The following is a 22,063-nucleotide window of genomic DNA, read 5'->3' on the forward strand; positions in this document are numbered from 1 at the left end:
AGCCAGTTATAAGGCGGCATGAATGGATAGCAGTCATTGAGTTCATGGTGCAACAGAGAGCAGTTTTTGAATGAATATTGTGACAGAGGACTAATGATGAAAACTTGGAGGGACATTTACCTGTCTCCTAAAAGTCCTACTGTGAAAGACTTATTCAGGAAGATGGCCTGACCCTGGGAGGTGAGGAGTCAGAGAAGAGAATGGTGACTTCTGTGTAGGTATAATGGAGCTAGAATTACAGACAGCTGCACAGGTGCAGAGGACCTTGAAAAGTAAGGTTGGGATTTTACACTCAAGGAAAATGTGATCCCGTATAGATTTTCATGGATGATCAGAGGTAGAAAAGGAGATAATCTTAGCAATAGGAGTTTGATGAAGTAGAGAAAGATAAGAGGTGACAAGGCCAAGGATCTTTAGGCTTAGCAGCTAAGGAAAGAGATAATAAGACCATCTGTCAGTACAATTGAAGTAGGTAGGAAAGAAGATGATTTCAAGCCCACCTCCTGCCAAAAATAAAATGTCTCATCTCTTGAAACGCTGATATAAGAGAGTTTTAGTCAATATACATTGTTAGGTGACCCCTGGAATTACACGCACAAGGAACGAGTTGACTGACCTTGGTTTAATGGGGCTGTAGCTTGAATTCTGGAGGGAGGAGGTGAGGGGGAAGGGTGGCGGACACAAAGAACTCTCATTCTAGATGAAAAAAAGACTTGTTTTCCAGATTTCTTTTGGTCCTGACAACCACCCAGTCCCTATTAGTAACCAGCTTTTGTGTGATAGCATGATATATTGCATCTGTTTACCGTTTACATTTCCCCAGCTGGGTGATATTATGCACTTTCAATTAGGTTGGGGAGAGGAAGGGAAATCATGGCATTTTTATGCAGACTGTAAAGTGTAGCTTCACAAGACTGATTACCTTTCAGAGCCTTTCCAATAACCAAGTGGGAAGGAAGGAGCAATTTTTAATCCTTACTGTCAAGCTTCCAGGTTGATAGTATTAAAGAAAGATGGTCAAGTTTTTCTTTGGGATAAAATGAAAATATAAATTCCTATGACTGTGTGAGACAGCCCTGATAACTAAACTGTTAATTCAAACAACTGATTAAGAGTTGGCCTTTTCTCCTAAGCTTTCATATACGGCTGAATTTTTATCATGTAAATGATAATACCACTCATGAGCCTCCACTGGCCCAGACCAAAGCCAATCTCACTTTCCCTAAATCAAACTGGTCTTCATAGCAATCCCCTTTGCATGCGTCCACTGCTAGAATCCCAGCACAGAGGGCCTGTTTCTAGGAACCTCCAAAGCCAATATTCCCCTGTACTAATTCCATGGAAATAAACGCGAGGCATTCTATTAAAAAAAAGTTCACTGGCCAAATGCGTATGAAGAATTCTGGGTTAAGCCACACTGAGCAGGTTTTCTTACTGCAGTCTTCATATCCCCAATATGCTAATATGCATTGTAAGCCTCTAAAAAGGATCATACAACAATCAGCACTAACTTTCCAAATTGTTGTCCCCGCACGCTTATTTTTTTTCCCAGATCTTATGGTTACTCTTCGGAATACAAAGAGACTCTATCCTAAGCCGATTTTCACCATTGAGATTTGACCGGTAAATAAATTTCTTAGGGTAATGTTAACTGTAGCAAGTGTAGAATAATATGAAAAAATATTATTTACTCCCCAACCCAGAGATATGTATAGGTGATAGTCTTTCCTTTGGTTCTGACCCCATTGTATTAATAAATGATCTGAAGCTCTGTCTTCAGTGGAGTTTCAGTCACTTGTCATATTTTTGGATAATAGATCAAAGTATGACTCTTTATACCAGAATTATCTTTATTCTGCTCTTCTCTTTCATTGTATCTAAAGATTGTTCTGCTCCCTGTTCTTTAAGTGTTAAAACAAGCAGTTTTTGTCTTGGCACACAATAAGCACTCGATAACACTAGCTGGTATCATCATCATTGTTATTAATATTATTGTCCTTTATCAGTGAAATTCTCAACTTTCCTGATATGCCTGGAACCAGGCGAGTCTACAAGGAGAGTGTCTATTAGCAGGAACCATGAGTTGCAAACCTACCCTTATGTACAGTTAGAGGCATGTCATTCGTTTTGTCATCTCTTTGGTCTTTCATTCAACAGACACTCATTTGGCATCTACTGTGTTCCGGCTACTGTAGTAAGTTCTAGGGAAGATACAAAGATGACTAAGAAATGGCGCCAGTCCAGAGGAAGTTGTATTCTAGTTAGAAGGAGATCAACACGTATGGAAATAGATCGTTGCAACATAATGTAAATAGAGGAGGAAGCTTTTCTAACTCTGCTGGTCAGGAAGGGTCTTCAAAAGGAAGTGATATTTGGACTGACTCTAGAAAGATTAGTAAATATTGACTCCATCCAATAGAAAAAATTGTTTTCTTCTATAAAAGAATTAGGACATACAAGGTTAAAGTGGCCTGAAACAGCATGGCATAGTAGGGAAGTTCAGAAGCATCCTGAACATGGAGTGTGGATGGGAAAGAAAGTAATATGAATAGGAAGTGAGTCTGGAAAGCAGGTTAGAGCCATGTTATAAATGAATAGGTTCTATCTTATGTTCACATCTCTTGATTGGTAGTAGCTGTCTGGAAATCTGTGATAAGAAGGGCTCTGAAGTTATACTTAAATCATAGTGTCAACGCAGGGTTCCAGAGGATGAATGGAAGATGTGTGCAATAGGTATTTATATATTGGCTAATCCCATGGACAGTGGGAGCCATCAAGTGTCATAATTGGGGAATGAGCTGATAGTTTTGTACTTGGAGAAAATAGCTCTGCCAGTTTGATGGCAGACAAAATGGAAGATGGTTAGACTCTGAGACAAATTAAAATATGATTACAGCATTGGAAGATGGGAAGGACATGGAATAAGAAAGTGGCATTGTATACAGGAGAAAATAAGAAACAGTCAAAAACTTTGGTTTCAAACTAAGAGAAAGATGTTTAGCAGAGACCAGAGAAGTGAGGCTTCCAAATACTTCAGAGAGATCAGTAAAAAGAGAAATAAAGAGAGGATTTAGGAAATAGCCACTAAGAGGTCTTCAATTAATTTAGAACAATTTTAGCAGCTAGATAGGAGCAGAGAGAAATTGCAATGTGATGAGAATTGATAAGGTGGTAAGAACGTAGCAAGGTTGGTGATAAAGAGAGCATTGATGTTATAAGATGGAAGAGTGGGGGCGTGCTTGGGTGGCTCGGTTGGTTAAGCGTCCAACTCTTGATCTTGGCTCAGGTCATGATATCACGGTTCAGGAGACTGAGCCCACGTCAGACTCCACACTGACGGTGCAGTGCCTGCTTGGGGTTTTTTCTCCCTCTCTCTCTCTACCCCTCCCCTGCTTACACACATGTGCACTTGCTCGCACTCTCTCTCTCTCTCTCTCTCTCTCTCTCTCTCTCTCAAAACAAATAAGTAAACATTTTTTAAAAATATGGAAAAGGTTGCATCTCTGAAGTTCCTTACATAATAGTACAATTGACCCTTGAACAATTCAGGGGTTAGGGGCACTGAGCCCCACACAGTTGAAAATCTGTGTACAACTTTGACTCCCCCAAAACTTAACTACTAATAGCCTACTGTTGACCAAAAATCTTACCAATAACATATCCAATTAACACATTTTATATTTTATATGTATTACATACTACATTCTTACAACAAAGTAAGCTAGAGGGGAAAATGTTGAGAAAATACATTTATAGTACTGTACTCTTTTTTAAAAATCTGTGTATAAGTGGACCCACACAGCTCAAGCAAGTGTTGTTCAAGGGTCAAGCACATTTCAGAGTTAACCAGAGAATTCAGCAGCCATCCAGAATAACTTTCTAACATTATCATTGTAGAAACTGAGGCCTGGAAAAGTTGAATGACTTGCCCATGTCACACACATAGCACGGAGTTAGGACTTTATTCTAGATTCCTTTGTGTTATACAGTCTTCTTTTCCCTACCCCACACCACTATATAGACCCATACTCTCATTTCCTACTTAAGGAAACCAGATAGGTGGATTGGCACCCATTAGTCTCCCGGCATGCTAATGGCAGGTTAAATCTGGGGCTTTGGAATGACACTGACCTGAGTTCAATCCTCTTCCAGATAGTATTGCATGATTTCCAGTGAGTTAACTTTTCTGAGATGCTGTGTCTCATCTTCATGCATGTAATTCAACAAACCTGAGAGTTCATCAGGGAACAAGGAGGAAGATGGGTACCTTTCTAGAGCTTACAGTCCAGTGGAGGCTACAAGGATGTACACATGCAATGAGAGCACAGCGTGAAAACATACTACTTATGGGAGACACAGGGCAACTGCTGCAGCTGGAGCTGGTGGGTGGGAGGCATAGAGAACGGTGTAGGGGTGAGAAAAACCATGGTATGTTAGAGGAACTACAAGAAGCTCAATAAAATAGAAACCTGAGTGAGAGAGTAAATGGCAAGAGATAAAAATGGGCGGGTCCGAGAGCTGGGCAAAAGGCCCATGATACAGCCTTGCTGGGGATTTTGGACTCTGTCCTGAGATGTGGGGCAGGGGTAGAGCAGGGAAAGCCTCCCTTAATGTGATACACATCCTGTGCTTGAACCTACTATTAAATGGCAATTTACCCTCCCCTCCTTATTTGCAAAAGGTGGATTATCATAACAGCCTTACATGTTATGATGATTAAATACAATCTTACATTTTGCATTTTTTGGTATCTCTATATAAAACTTCTATCTGTCCGTGTCTCTCTACGTCACAGAAACATGTCATATGTGTGGCCCACAGTGGCTTTCCAATAGGGACAACTAGCTTCTGCTTTTACCTCCCTGCTTCTCAAGGCTTGGCCCTGAATCTTCAGGCTTTCTAAGAACAACTTGGCTTAGAAAGGGTTCTTCTCTAAATGATGGTGGCTAAACACAGTCCCTATCACTATGACAGAATATTCAGACTGGATTTTCATGGCGCTGCTTCTTTCGGGATTTGAATACCGCAGGGGTTAAGTCCTGTCTCCACATGCCTGACAGCTACTTGGGGTAGAATGTGTTGGTTTCTCACTGAGACACCAGCAATTGGAGGGCTCCCACAATATATGAACATTAAGGCTTTGTATTTGAGTGAGCTTAGAATAGTCCCAGGCATGTAAGGGACTGACACGGCTGCAGTTTTGCATTCATTCACATGATTCCTTGACATTCTTTACTAGAGGTTGCCAAACATCTTTGATCACATACCCTAACAGTAAAAATACTTCTGGGTGTTACTCCTCAAAATGTGTGCATTTGTTTCTAAGGGATATATTCGTACTTACCCTACTAATGATATTCTATGCATTATAGATTATATTATAAAATATAGGAATTAATGAAAGAATGAGATTTTTTTGGCCATGAATAATGGTTCTATTTTCATTCTCACCTCAGATATACACACAGCCCATTTTGGAGACCACTGGTCTCAACTCCAGGCTCCATAAGGATACGGACCTTGCATGCCTTGGTTCACCATCATCTCCTCAGTCCCTAGATCAGTCTGTACTCAGTAAATAGTTTTAGAATGAATGAATGGATCATTTGACAGAATCTTAGAGTTGAATGGGACTTTAGGGGGTCAAGTCTCACATCCCATCCATCAGAGGCATCTTCTCCACAAAATCCCTCACCAGATGTCATTTCACCCGTATTGTCTTCCTTACAGGGACAGAAATTCATGAGACATCCTTTTTTTCTTTCAGATTACTCTAATTGATGTAGAAGTGCTCACTTTGTCTCTACCCAAATGCTGTCTCCATGCAACATTTACTATAAATCCTGAATTGACCTTCCTGGACACAGAATCTAAGCCTCATTAGTAGTTCTTCCTCCAGATATTTGAAGTGACTGTTATGACCACCTTCATTAACAAACATTTACTGAGCTCTAAATATGTGCCAGACTCTGTGTTTAGACCTGGACTTATGAGGATGAAGAAAACAAGCACATAGCCTTGAGAAATGTGATCATTTATTTAGTATAAATTCCTCTAGCTGCGCTAGTCATTTAAATTATAACCCATACCTGTAGCCTTCTTGGTAGCCATATTGAGTGCTTTCAAATCTGTTGAATTTATGATTGCCTTCTGATGAGCATGGCATGGAGAACTGGACACCATATTTAAGATACAGTGGGGGAAAAAAAGGCATAGAAAATCGATGGGACTCTGGCATCTTTTGATCTTAATTCATTGTACTTATTAATGCAGCCCTAATTTTTATATAAGCTGTCATTATTGGCTTATACTGCACTTTTTAACTAAAAGCCCTATCACTGTCTATTTTGAGTTGCTATCAAGCCAAATATTCCCAAATATTTTGTGCAAAATCCTATATTTGTACAGTTACTTCTTTAAACAAAAGATATTCTTCTTATCCTAGTTAAATATTTGCTTGTTAGATTTAGCCCATTGGTATAGCCAATAAAGATATTTTAAGGTGTTGATTTTTGTCCTCTAATATATTAGCTATCCTTCCTAGGTTTATACCATCCTCATACTTAATCATTGTGGACTCATCCATGTCATTGATGAGATCGTTGATCAATGTCAAGTATAATCCCTGCAACTCATCACTCAAGACCTCCATTAATCAACACTCTTTGGGATGTTCAGTTAACTATTAACCCAGTCTACTATTATTTAGTGTGCATTCTCCAGTTCATCTGTGAACATTGTGGAAGACTTTGTCAAAATATTTTAGTGATATTGAGGTACACTGTGTTTGTGAGAAACCCTTGATTTACCAATCAAGTAACCCTGACAAGAAAGGGAATTCCTTGTTCTTGGTGAATCCTACAGCTTTTTTTCTCTTCCAGATATTCACACACAATATGTTCATTTAGATTTAATTATGCAAAATGAGACCTTTCTGTGGTTCAGTATAATACTAGGCACTTAATATCTGCATATTAAATACTTATTGACTGATATACTGCAGCTGTGAAATTAAGGTGGTCAATGGCACACAGCTCCTCAATATCCCAGTTAAGCAGCCTTGATTCCCAACAGGTATTCACCAATGCTTGTAGGACACTTTCATTGAGTTGTAGCCCATAGATCACACAAAGAAGTTTAGAAACTCTCCTTACCCTCAAGGAACTTGGTCTAACAGCTGAAGCGATCTCATAAACAAATAATTAAAGTATAATGTGTTCCATTAGAATAGAGGTACATAAAGGACATATTATAAAAATTATAAATAAATTAAAATTTATAACTTTATAATAATTATATATATATATATTATAAATATATATATATATTATTAAAATATTATAAAAATTATAATATGGGAAAATAAAATTTGGGAAAGACCTGAGATGGTGTATCGGTCTTTCTAGGAACGTGGTTCAAATGTATTAATTTTTCAAAGCCTCAGTTTCCTCACTGTAAAATGAAGAAATGAGTATACCCTATTTCCTATGGGATTGTTTGTGGAATAAATGAAATTATCCCAGTGCCTGGTTTAATAAATATTGACTGTAATTATTTAATAAGGTCATTAGACTACATATTATTGGATGATATTATATATTATTGGGCTATAAAGAAAGTTATTGAACTAAATACAACCATTTAGGAAGGTAATTGATTATATCTAGCTGTTGACCCCTAAAGTCCTGGGTTTAGGAACCTGTTAGATTCTATCTGTTTCATGGTCACATGGTTGATAGTTAATTCCTAATCCCATCCAAAACTCTTGCTGCTGTATTTCAATCATAAGAATTAAAAAGTAGAGACAGAAAAGAAAACAAGGGTTTAAAAGGCATGAAAACTAGAAAATGGCTCAGATTCTTTTAAATCAGTCATTTGCCACAGATTCACAGATTCACATCTGTCATGTGAAGAGCACAGCTATTACACACTTACCTACTTTGCCAACTGCTTGTTAAAAATCATACCTACCTCATTAGATGTCCCTAAGCTTGCCATCAGAACTAACTAACGTTATCTTCCTGCTACTTGAATCTATTTAGTTCCCACTTGAACTCAATAGTTGACTATTGAATATGACGAGCCCAGTTCCTGTGAGCTCCAGAAGTCCTATCCCATTTGGCTGTAAACAACCAAAAATTCAACTGATATATTTCTTTCACCCTTTAAAGAATTTAGGTGGTTCAGGCCTCATTAGTGACTTCTTTCCATTTTTTTCCTCTGTTTTCCCCAGTAGTTAGATTGTTTTTTCATGTTACATCGTGATTCTAAGAACCCTGTTGCAACTGTAGGCTTCATGTCCACTTTCAAAGAAGGAAGGCACAAATAGCCAATGGAATATGCCAGTCAAGTCCATCCCTTTGAAAAAAATTCCCCAGAAGACCCCAACACCTTCTCAATAGGAAAAACTATATTCAAAAGTCTCTTCCAGGTTCAAGAGGATAGTGAGACATAGTATTTCATCCTCAGTAAACAAAGACAAGAGAGAAAGGAGTTGCAAGTAGCTTGTAGGGAGCCATCCCGTTGCATCTACCACAAACAGATTACCCCTAGATGACTTTTCTGCTTTGTTTTTCACTTCCATTAATAATGCAAAAGTTATAGATTAATGCTACACTGCACTCTGTTCAAATATATTATTAACTTCCTGTGGGAGGCTATCCTTATTATGTAGACCCTCTTTTATAGCTGAGACCAAAATATATCAGTCTGAGTAACTTCTAATATCACTTGAGTAAAGCAGGTGGGGGACATACATTCTTGGTTTTCATAACCACTGAAAAGTATGTTTTGGGAAATTCTAAGATCAGGGTGATGAAGGATAGAAAGAGTGTTAGTAGGAAAGCTTCCTAGCCAGGTGTGAACAGCTGGGTGTGAAAATATCTTGTGCTATTTGAACAATGCAGAACAATTGATATCTAGTTTCTTGATTCCAGAGATTTGGCACTTCATGGAGGCATGACTCAGTCATACACAGCTCATGCCTCAGTTGGTGTTTGTCCCCAACCCCTTTCTAGTGATTTTTCCTTTTCCTTTTATTTTAGTTTAATGGCTTTTTGGTCTCATTTCTGACTCACAGTTTTGTGAGGCTGTGTGTAGGGACTTGAACAATAAATACAGTAGATGACTTGGAGATGTGTTTTTAGTTTCTACAAACAGAGCCAAAGTGATTTCATTTTACTTTGGGAATGCCAGTGACAAATGCCGTTTCCATAGAGAGTTAAAATTCATCAGTTGAACAAAGCAATCAGTTTTTTTCCTTAGAACATATTACCATCAATTTTTAAGTGACTTTTAAACAATAATGAGAAATCTCTTAATGAAAAAATCTCTATGACCAGATAAGTGCTAATAGTAACTGACATACCATTAACTCTACTTTCCTCCATCCCCTCTCTTTAAAACTTGATGTTCTCATTAATTTTTTTCTTTTCCATCTTCTGAGAGCCCTACTCTTGGGATTATGCTAGACTTGTGTCTGCCTAAGTTGTCAGCTTCCAGGGGTGACAAATGTAGATAACCTTCTCCTTTATTATACATGAGCTAGACCAGGGGGGTTAGTACTTAGTGACCATCCATCTGCAAGACCTCCACCCCCTTGCCATCTTCAACCACTGGTAGTAAGTGGACACGTTTGAGGAATGCTTGCCAAAGGGTTACTCTTATTTCTTAAAGCTGTCATTTAAGCACTGACTTAACTGTTTTTCAAACAAATGACCTGATCCTTAAGATATATTTATCTAACTTACCCAGTTTACCAAGAGGAGGTGGGAGGGAGTGTGCAGAATTTCTTTACACGTATAAATAACACAAAAGAATAGAACAGAATATAGTCTTCTGTCCTCTTGAGGAATACAGCTGATATTTTGTAATATTAATGGTGGTATGCTATAATAAGGGTTGGCCAAAGATGCTATAGGAGCACTTGAGAGGGGCACTGAATGCAGATCTGGGTGATCAAAGAAGGCTCTCTGAAGGAATCTAAGCAGAAATTTATTGAGCAGGTAGAAGAGCATGTGCAAAGAGCCAAAGAGAAAATATGGTGCATTTACGGAACTACATGTATCAGAATATATAGACTCTGGTACGTCAATTAGGCCAGCTGGAGGCAAGAAATGAAGGTCAACATAAGCCATACTCTTAAATGTCATTATCGTCTAAGATAAAACATTTAGTCTCTAGTTCAAGAGCAACAGGGAACCCTTGAAATAGGGATGTCATGTTCAGATTTGTGCTTTAGAAAGAGAACAGAAAACTTGGTGTTCTCATTTTTTTCTTTTCCGTCTTCTGAGAGCCCTACTCTTGGGATTATGCTAGACTTGTCTGTAACTAAATTGTCAGCTTTCAGAAGTAACAAATGTAGATAACCTATGGGACACTGGAAGCTCAGAAAAATTAAGAAACTTGCCTATGGTGCCACAAGTAATAAGTTGGCATAGCCAGTGTTTCGACCCAGATATAAATCCAAAACCCATGCATCAGCTTCCACCTATGCTGGGTTCTTCAAACTGCAGGTTGTAACTTATGAGTACACCCTGAAATCAATCAACATTTTTTAAGAAAATAGGATAGAAAAGATCACTGCATAGCTTATAATAAGTGTAAGAATTATTTAATAATTTTAATTAGATTCTATGTGTATGTAAAATGTACACATGTGTATATATATGGAGGGCATGTATGTAGCTGAGTACTGGGACATGATGCAAAATTCATTTGTTACTGTAGATTACAGTAAAAAATGGTCAAAGCCACTAAGCCCATGCAAAAAGCTTGCCTGTTGTTCCTCACCTGCCGGACATCCTTCTGTCCCTCATTCATTCATTCATTCATTCATTCCATTAAAAGAATATTAGATGCCTATCATGTACAAAGCACTCTACTCAAGGCTAAGGAGGTACAAAGACATATCGGAATCCTTGGGCCTTGACTTACCTCTCTGTAGTAGTGCTAGATTTGTGTTAATCTACCACACTTACTCCAGGCCTCTTGTGACCTGTGGTTTGCATCAATCTATTAGGCTAAGCCACATACCTTTTCATTACAGTCTTTGCTGATGTTAAAGACAGATTCCAAAGTGCCCTCTTTATAATTTCTGTATTTAATGCAATGTGTAATCAGGTATAGGCCATTGTTAGGTCAATTGCTTTCCTGTATTTATCTTTTCAAACAATAAATAATCAGTGGGATGAGAAAGGGCAGTAAAAGATAGTTTTAATGTTAGTACTCATAAATATCCAACATCTTAGAGATGTTTTAATATTTATATGTGGTAGAATACCATCCCCTCTGGAGACCTGACTGAGGATTCATATGAACCCATCCAGAAATAGAATTCAAGAGATGTAACTTTACACAGACTTTTAATTAATCCCGAGCAAGCACTCTGGATTCCCTCAAACTTGGTCATTACTCAGCCTCTCACTTTCCAAATTGCTAACATCTCTGAGCACAAGGCTAGGAGAAATATTCTCTTCAATGCAAATACAGTGGACTTTCTGCATCAAGGTCAGTAGGTGGTCTGGGCCTGAGCCAGAGCAAAGCCTGACTGGATATTCTTATGCCACTTTCTCTACTAATTTTGTAGCTTCTCACTAGCTTAGTTATCTCATCTATAAAGTGAGCATAAATAAGTATAGTGCCTACATAAGACTGTTACAGGGATTTAACTACATATATACATACTATATACAGATATATACAAAAAAAGCATCTGTCAGTTAATAAGAATCATTCAAGCTTAAGTTAATATTATATATGCTAGTATCTAGGCATTTACATCATTCTATCATTAAGATTACTAGGAATCACCTAGGAATGAACTGAAGTTGGGTGGAAAATTCTAAACAGCTCTTTCTTCTCCATTTAGTAGTTTTTGTTTTTGTTTTTGTTTTTTAATTTGGTGGGCCAATATGACTTCATGTATTTTTATTTGCTTTTTTCATAACCATATGCTTATAGTTATTACATATAGTCACATTTTATATAGTCATTGTTAACTCTTTATTCTGAACTTTTTATAAAGCCACAGGAAGTTGCAAATATAGTGCAGAGAAATCCCTGTACTCTTCACTAAGTTTTCTTAGTGAAGTCTAACTATAGTTACATCAATATAATTAATTATAGTATAATATGAAAACCAGGAATTTGACAAGATACAGAACTATTTAATCACCACAGAGATATTCCCCATGCTATCCCTTTATAGTTACACACCTTTCTTTCCACCATCCCCAACCCTCGGCAACCACTAATCTGTTTTCCAGCTCTATAATTCTGTCATTTCTAGAATACTACCTAAATGGAATGAAATAAATAGGGAACAATGTAACCTCTGAGATTGGCTTTTTTCACATAACCTGTTGACCTTGAGATCCATCCAAGCTCTCGTAGGTATCAGTAGTTCATTCCTATTTATTGCTGAGTAATATTCCATGGTATGGATGCACCACAATTCGTTCAATCATTTACCTATTGAGAGAATTATAGTTGTTTCCAGTTTGGTGCTACTGCAAATAGAACTCTATAAATAATCATCTGCAGGTTTTTGTGTGAACATAAGCTTTATTTCTTCTTTTTATATCTTTTGGGCCTTTTATTTCCTTTTCTTGCCATATTGCACTGGCTAGAATTTCCAGTACTATGTTGAACAGCAATGTGAGAACAAATATTCTTGACTTCTTCTTGATCTTAGGAGAAATGCATACGATCTCTCCCCCATTGAATATCATGCTACACTTAGGTTTTTTTGTATATATATTTATCAAATTGAGGAAATTATCCTTGGTTTCTAGTTTTATGAGGGTTTTTTTTCATCATAAATGGATGTTGAGTTTTGTCAAATGATGTTTCTGCTTCATCTTATATGATCATATGATTTTTCTTTTCTAGCCTGTTAGCATTTTAGATTACATTTATGGTTTTACAAACATTGAGCCATCCTTGCATCCTGGAATAAAACATATTTGGTCATGATATGTAATTTTTTTGTGTATTACTTAATTTCATTTGCTAATATTTTAATAAGAATTTTTACATCTATGTTCATGAAAGATATTGGTCTATTGTTTTGTTTTCTTTTGTTTTGTACTCTCATTGGGTTTGATACCAGGATTCATTGGCTTCGTTGAATGGGAAGGGAAGTGTTACCTCTTTTTTTCTGGAGGACATTGTGTATAACTGGTGTTATTTCTTTAAACGTTTGGTAGAATTCTCCAGAGAAACCATCTAGGCTTAGAGATTTCTTTTTTGGGAGGTTTTTAATTATAATTCAATGCCCTTAATAATTACAAGACTACTCCAATTATGTCATGTTGTGTGAATCATGGTAGCTTCCCCTTTCCAGGAGTTGGTCCATTTAAGTTGTCAAATTTACATATGGAGTTGTTCCTAGCATTTCTTTATTGTTCTGTTGATAGAATGTTCCCTTATTGAACTGCAGAGCCTGTTATATCACCCTCTGTTTCATTCCTGACATTTGTAATTTTTGTCCTCTCTCTTTTTTTGCTTTGTCAGTCTTGTTGGAGCTGTCAATTTGATTGACTTTTTCAAATAACCAACTATTTATTTCGTTTTATTAATTTCCTCTATTATTTTTCTGTTTCCAGTTTTATTGATTACTGTTCTTTGATATTTCCTTCCTTATACTTGCTTTGTTGTTTTTTTTTTCTCTCTTTTTTCTAGTTTCTTAAATAAGGAGTTTAGATTTTGTATTTGGGACTTTCTTTTTTTTCTAATGGAGACATTTATGGAATGTTTCTAATGGAAACATTAATGCTATAAACTTCTCTCCAGCTCTGCTTTAGCTGTATCCTATGTATTTTGGCATACTGTGCTTGTATTTCATTCAGTTCAATGTTTGTTTGTTTTTTAATTTTCCTTGAACCTTCTTTGATCCATGGATTATTTAGAAGTGTGTTGTTTCCTTTCCAAATAATGGGAGATTTTCCTTTTTGTTGTTGTTGTTGATTTTATCACATTTTGGTCAGAGAATATGCTCTGTAGATTTTTTACTTTCTGTTTTAAAATTAAAATAACCTCCTATGGTTGTGGATGTATTCATTTCTCCTTTTAGTCTTGTCAACTTTGCTTTCTGTATTTTGAAGCTTGTTATTAGTTTCATAAAACTGTATGGTTGTCATGTATTCCTGGAGGATTGACCCTTTACTACATTATTAACCCTTTATTACATTATTCTTAGTAATGACTACTGCTTCAAAGTCTACTCTGTCTGATATTGATATAGCTGTACCATCTTTCTTTTGCTTAATATTTGTTTAGTATATATTTTTCATCTTTTTATTTTCAACATTCCTGGATCGTTGCATTTAAAGTATGTCTTTTATAAAGAGGCATATAATAGATTTTGTTTTGATATCCAGTCAATTTATATTTTAATTGTAGTATTTAGTTGTTTTACACTTAATGATACTACAGATATAATTTGGTTTAAATCTCTAACTTATTCTCTATTTTCTATTTTTCCACCTATTCTATGTTTATTTTTCTCTCCTTTTTTTTCCTTTTTTAAAATGTTTTAACTAAGAATTTTATATGAGTCAATTTTATGTAACCTCTGTGAGTTTGTTATGCATTCTTCTACCCTCCTTTTAGTTCCTTTAATACTCAAAAGATGCATTCTTCATTTATTGTATTTCAAAATAAAGTAGTGTAGTAAAACCTTAGTTTGTGAGCATAATTCGTTCTAGAAACATGCTTGTAAGCCAAAGCACCTGTATATCAAAATGAATTTCCCCATAGGAAATCATGGAAACTCAGATGATTCATTCCAAATATTCATATAAAGATGATACAATACTGTGATATAACACAAAATAATAAAGAGAATGCAAAATATGAAGAAAAATAAACAAACCTGCACTTACCTTTAAAAACTTTCGTGGCTGGTGTGAGGGAGACAAGAAAGAAGAGGGTTACTGTGTAGGACGACTTTCACTATCACTAACAGAATCACTGCTATCTGTTGGCTCCGTGGAATCTTTTTTTTTTTTTTTCAACGTTTATTTATTTTTGGGACAGAGAGAGACAGAGCATGAACGGGGGAGGGGCAGAGAGAGAGGGAGACACAGAATCGGAAACAGGCTCCAGGCTCTGAGCCATCAGCCCAGAGCCCGACGCGGGGCTCGAACTCACAGACCGCGAGATCGTGACCTGGCTGAAGTCGGACGCTCAACCGACTGCGCCACCCAGGCGCCCCACCGTGGAATCTTTTTATGCATGGGGACCATTGTATATGCTCACTCAGATGTTGACTACAGTACAGTATTAATAAACTCTTGTCATATACTATATTAAGTTTAACTGACAATAAGGCAGCAGAGGAAAGAGTCTATATCTGCAGTCAGCCTGACCTAGAATGAAGCAAAGAATTCCTAAGTTTACTCTTCTATTGAAAAGCAAAGGACTGTCCATAGATGCTTTGAAGTGACAAAAAATACACTAGTTCCAGTTGTGGGCACCTTCCAAAGTTCTGAAAAATCACTGATTTCTACCTAACGCAGCAGCCTGAGATGAAGCATCAAAGCATGGGAGATGATCACCCACAATCCCACAGCAAGAGAGAGTGACAAGAACCATTGGTTCAGTTGTGATCATGTGAAGTTCAGCATCACATACTACTTGTATTGCAAGACATCACTCATTTATCAAGTTAAAATGTATTATAAATGTTTGCTCATCTTGCAGAACACTTGCAGAACAAGTTACTCACAATCCAAGGCTTTATTGTACTTTTTTCATTTCCTAAACAATGTGTAGAACTTGGAATACTTCAACAACATTTAACCCCTCCTATTTTTTAGGCTATATTTTCATGTATTTTATTTTTTTTTTTTAATTTTTTTTTTAATGTTTATTTATTTTTGAGACAGAGAGAGACAGAGCATGAACAGGGGAGGGGCAGAGAGAGAGGGAGACACAGAATCGGAAACAGGCTCCAGGCCCTGAGCCATCAGCCCAGCTCAGAGCCTGACGCGGGGCTCGAACTCACAGACCGCGAGATCGTGACCTGGCTGAAGTCGGACGCTCAACCGACTGCGCCACCCAGGCGCCCCTTTCATGTATTTTAAATATACATATGTTTTGAACCATAAAGTGCACTGTAGTTATTGTTTTATATGGTAACTATTTAACTCTATCTATTTCTCTTTATTTCCTTCTGGATATCTTTGCTGCCATCTAGAATATTATTCCTTTTAACCTTTATGACTTCCCTAGTATTTCTTGTAATGTAGCACATCTTCTCAGTTTTTATTTTCCTTTAAAAAAATGGGTTTTTTTTTATTTTTTCTTTACTTCTTGAGAGTATTTTCTCTGGGTATCTAGTTATCAGATCTTTTTCTTCTTTCAACATTTTAAAAATAGCATTCCATTGTTTCTGGCTTTCAGTGTCTTCACCAAAGTCTGTTGTCAGTTACTCCTTTGAAGATAATGTACCTTTTTGTCTTCACTTGCTTTAAAGTTTTCCCCTGTCTTTGGTTTTCAGCAGTTTTACTAAAATGTGCTTTACATGTGTGTGCATGTGCATATGTGTTGTTGTGTTTAAAACTGGGTAAGGGTTTGTAGAGCTTCTTAAATCTATCTTTCATCAATTTTGGAAAATTCTCAGCCAATATCTCTTCAGCTGTTGTTTCTGTCCAATTCTCTCTTTTTTTGGTACTCTAATGGTGCAAAAATATTAGATCTTTTTATGCAGGTACATGTTTTTTGCTCTCTGTTCTGTGCTTCTTCTTTTTTTTAAACCTTTGATCCAGTTTGGTTATTTTTGAATGTCTTGTCTTCCAGTGTACTGATCTTGCCTTCATCTGTGTCCAATCTTCTATTAAACCCATCTATTGAGCTCTTATTTTTAGTTATGGTAGTTTTCAGTTTTAACATGTCCATTTAATTTACCCTGAGATTTTACTTCTGTGATGAAATTCTCCATCTTGTCATCTTTTTCTTGACTATATCAATTACAGTTATTGTGAGACCATGCCTAATCATAGAAGTATCTTAATTAGCTATTGTTTGATTTTCCACTTTGTTTTCAGTCCTTTGGTCCTATCTCCTGTTGTACACTGACTGAATGCTCGATATAGTGCTTGAAAATTGTAGAAATAATGTCAGGCCAACGTTATTTTTCCAGAGAGGACTTATTTTGTTTCTGCCAGGCAGTTTAGGACCATATTGATTTATTCTCATCTGAGATTTAGATGACTGGAAGCTGGATTTTAGTTGTTGTAAAGGGTACTCTATTTGTCGTTTACCCGTACTCCTGGGATGTATTTTTTGTTTTCCTAACTATAAATCTGAGTTGTTTACCAGACCCTTCTTTCTAAGTAGACCATGGACTCTAATTTCTATCTTGCCAATCTTATGAGAATGTCAAAATCTCTTCTTAGTCTCCAAGTCCCATAGCCTTTAAGCTCTTCTCATTTTTTTTTAGCATCTGATTCTATGCCACTTATGAATTAGCAAAAAACTTGCAGAGAAAAGTACCACAGGATATTAAGCTTGATTCAGTGTGCTTATCTACATGTCAGAATCAATCTTGGTCCCTCAAGTTCTGGCTCCTTTCATTCTCCAATGCCTTCGAGCAGGTTTTTTCCTCATGTTTGTCCAGCTATTCTGGTTCTTCTCATGAAAGTGAGAATGCAGCAGACTATTCTACCATTATCAAAAATGGAACTCCCATATCCATTTTTAATGTTAAGTGTTAATGTTATGACAATGTAAATTTATAGTTAATACACTTTGTTATTAATGGACTAAACATACTACTATATATGAAGGCCACATGTATAGGATCTGGTACAGAGTAGGCACTCATAAACAATTTCAGATTTGAATTTAAATACATACTGATTTGGGGCAAGGTGTAGAAGAGATTGGTCATTAGCATTAGCATTCAGTGTTTTTCATGTTGGTCTTTCTTGTTGATGCCCCACAGAAGAGCAGTCACTCTATGCTCTTGAGCATTGGTCTTGTGAACCTTTACATTAATAGCATTTCCAAACAGTGTCTCTCCCTACCATGCTCTCACTCAGAGACCCTCCAGGCCATCGTCACCATTTCAGTGACCATATTGAGCAAGAGGAAGGATAGGTTTGTTTTCTCTTGCAGTTAATGTCTCCGTTCTTCCATAAAAAGAATTAATCCGGTGGCGCTCCACTTCTACCATGGCTTCTGCTTGCTGCAGCTTTGTTCCTGCCTTTTTATTTTGATAGTGAGGCTGGTATTGGTGAAAGCTGGCAAATGTCTTAAAAATTGGTTTTTCTGGGGACTTAAGTGAGCAAAAATTGAGAAATGCCAAGAACAAGAAGCAGATATAGATCTAAGTGTTTTAGAACTTTGGGACATTATAGTACCAAAAGGCTTGTAATGTGCCTTATTCCAGTTTAGAGTCTGGAAAACAACTTTCACAAGCGTATGTGATTTCCAAGTCTCAAAACCGATTTACTGGGAAGCAAAAAATGTAAAGCAGTAGACTTCAATGGTGATTTTCATATCATTTGAGTCTATACATTTGAAGAGGCTCAGTTCATAAATTTCCTTTTGGGTCTTTTTTTTCTGTGAGAGGATTTCTCCAAACTTAACTATTATCAAATAAAGTATGTCCAGAATCTGTTCAGATGTGGGTTTTAGGCTCTAGAAGCATATTTATGAGGATTTTCAAGACTAAGGATGAGGGAAGTGATGATGATGGTGATGGTATCTAATAATAGTATTCATTGAGCAGTTAATATATTCTCAGTATTAAGACCTTTTGCATATATTGTGTTGCCCCTTGAACAGTATTTAACTGTCAGTTTATTACTTCTCTTGAGATGATTATCTTTCTTCTAGTGGTCAAAGCATAGAATTTGAAGTTGGGTATGAATCGTAGGTGTAAATCTGAATTCTACCACTCTGTGGTCCTTGACTAGAATATCTAACATCTCAGAGCCTCTCTTCACCTCCAGGGTAAAAAATGATACCATGTCTCATAGAATTTTTAGATACTTGAAGAGTTAATGCAGCTCAAACCTATAATACTAGCTGCCTCATATTAAGTGCTCAAACAAATGTTAGCCATTTCTTTTCTCATTTTTCTGCCACTGTTGGTTAAGATGCCCTTTCCTTTACTAGATCCATCAGGCAAGGAAGTAGAAAATAGAAATATCTAAAAAATATAAGAAAAGGGGATTACCGCTGATGATGTATTAGGAAACATGGTTCTTTAATACTCATTTGAATTCCATATAATTTATGATTTAATAACTCCCCATTCGGCCTTTCCACCCAGGGACATGTCCATATGGCATTGTTTTGTGTTCCCATTGTTGCTTCACGGGAACCTTTCACAAGTTTGCAGGAGCCCTTAATGTCCTGCAAATGAAGGAGGAGATTGTCCTCAAATTCCTTGCAACAGGAACCCACTTAGGTGGCACCAGCCTTGACTTGCAGATGGAAGAGCACATCAATAAAGAAAAGTGGTGGTGTCTACCATAAATCTGAAGGGAACCTGGGAGAAGTCTCTGCTGGCATTCCATGCCATTGTTGCCATTGAAAACCCAGCTAATGTCAGTGTCATGTCATCCAGGAATACTGGCCACTGAGCTGCGCTGAAGTTTGCTGTTGCTGCTAGAACCACTCCTGTTGCTGGCCACTTTGCTCCTGGAACCTTCACTAACCAGATCCAGGCAGCCTTCTGAGAGCCAAGGCCTATGGTGGTTCCTGATGCCAGGGCTGACTACCAGCCTCTCATAGAGGCATCTTATGTTAACCTGCCTACCGTTGGTCTGTGTAACTGACTCTCCCCTGTGCTTTGTGGACATTGCCATCCCTGAACAACAAGGGAGCTCACTCAGTGGGTCTTATGTGGTGGATGCTGACCTGGGAAGTTCTGCACATGCATGGCACCATTGCCCATGAACACCCTTGGGAGGTCATGCCTGATCTCTACTTCTACAGAGATCCTGAGGAGATTGAAAAGGAAGAGCAGGCCACTGCTGAAAAGGCTGTGTCCAAGGAGGAATTTCAGGGTGAATGGACTGCTCCTGCTCCTGAGTTCATTGCTACTCAACCTGAAGTTGCAGGCTGGTCTGAAGGCATGAAGTTCCCTACTGAAGACTGGAGTGCTCAGCCCCCCCACTGAAGACTGGTCTATACCTCCCACTGCTCAGACCACTGAATGCTTAGCAGCAACCACTAAGTGGTCTTAAGCTGCTCTTCCACAAAGGCAAACAAATTGGAAATAAGGTTGACAGAAAAGTAACAGTTTCTTAAATAAATAAAAAAAAATCCCCATTCGTTCAACAAATATTTATTGAGTGAGATTTGGACAAAGTCCTTAATGTCATGGAACTTATGATCTACTAGAGAAGACAAATATTAAATACTCCTTAATCATAAGTACTACCAAGGAGAAGCACCAGGTGCTAGAAACGTATTTGACATCGTGAAGGATCAAGGAAAGATTAGCTGAGAAAGTGACATTTAAGTTGGGACTTGAAGAGTGCGTAGCCAAGAGTAGTTTGGTGGTGAAAGGGAAACGAAAGCATTGCAGAGAGAAGAGCAGCATGGGGGGAAATCCTGATGTGGAAAGGTTGGCATGTGGGAAGAAGGAAAGAAGTTTCTCTTGCCAACACCAGACAGAGAACAAAGAGGTTGAGTTAATCAGCTTGTATGGTACCTTTTCTTCACTGGCCCAAGAGGTATGCCGTAGCACAGATCACAATATAGAAAAGGTTCCCCGTTTTCTTCACCATGTCTCAGGGCACCCATCATTCTCAGCCTATTCAGGGACATGCATCCTCACTCCCAGAAATCTAACCCATTTCCAACCCCTCACTTACTCTCAGGGCTAGGAGACGCCTTATTAATCTGACACATGTATGCTTCTGCAGTTAAAGATCAACGTTTAAGTATCCATGGTAATGGTTTTCAAATGTGAGCTTTGCATCAGAATCACCTAGAGGGCTTGTTGAACCACCAAGTTCCTGACTGAGTAGTTCTGAGGTGGAGCCCTAAAATTGACATTTCTAACAAGCTGCCCATGGCACTGATACTGGTGGCCTGGGTTCCGTACTTGGGTGAGTCACTAGGTTAAGTTGTCTTCCTTCTTTCAACAATTTGACAGTCGCCTTTACTTTCTTAACTCAAAGGAAAACGCTCAGGGAGTTTTTGAAAGGGAAAATACTAAAATCAAAACTAAACTCTGTGGGTGACTGCACATTGGCCTAACCAGACTGTACCTTTTTGTGAGCAAGACTTACCTTCAATATCTGCATTCCCAGAGGTTAGCACATAGTAGGTACCCAATACATGTTTATTAGATGAATTGATGATCAGTGAAGGAATCACAGAATGGATGTAGCTTAGTGAATTTTATACATTGTTCTTTGGAAAGCTATCATGATTCCTTTCAGCCTGAAAGGTCTTCCAGGAGGCTAAATTGTCATTCTCTTGGAATCCAGCCTCAGAAATTGCAGAGTCAAGATATGCTTGTATTTTCAGTACTTACTTGGATTAAAAACTGAATTGCTAACAGGATTACAAAATGCCAAGTTTGCTGAGACTCAAATTGTTTATGCGCATGTTTGGTTCTAAGTTCTTTCGTCAATCAGTACATTTATGTTTCTAATTACAGTCAATGTTTGTTTGGTTGTGGGTTTTTTTTTTTTTTTTTGACACCTGCACATGAATTCTCAGTCAAAACGAGCTTCAGTAATTTGCACAGGTATAATATAACTAAAACGAGGCTCATAACCACCGATGTGTCTCCTACACTACGTGTTTAATGAATTCAGAGGTGTTGTACCTCAATTCACATTGTGATTCAGAAAACGGTCTGCTATTTTTCCCATTTTCACTCCCACAGTGTTGTAAAACATTTTTAATAAACCCTCTAACAATTTTCCTCATTCCAGGAGCATGGAGTTTTAGTAGATGATGCAACACAACTTTCATTTGTGATTATTTTTAGGCCTGTCCTTGGAATCTCTGTATTTGGACACAAGAAAAAGAAAAATGCCCAAGATTACCATAATTCTCCAAAATATAATGTTTATTAATGCCACCA

The 22,063-nt window shown here is 37.5% G+C and overlaps 1 protein-coding gene and 1 pseudogene across 1 annotated transcript in view; both read left to right on the forward strand.

The window, feature by feature from the left end:
- Positions 1-22,063, forward strand: part of PARD3B (par-3 family cell polarity regulator beta) — a 1,010,919-nt gene that overhangs the window by 849,490 nt on the left and 139,366 nt on the right. The gene's annotated exons all lie outside the window — the stretch shown is intronic.
- On the forward strand, positions 224-20,241 carry LOC115521570 (annotated as a pseudogene).

The sequence above is a fragment of the Lynx canadensis genome, chromosome C1 (assembly GCF_007474595.2).
Source record: "Lynx canadensis isolate LIC74 chromosome C1, mLynCan4.pri.v2, whole genome shotgun sequence".
NCBI classification, from domain to species: Eukaryota; Metazoa; Chordata; class Mammalia; order Carnivora; family Felidae; genus Lynx; species Lynx canadensis.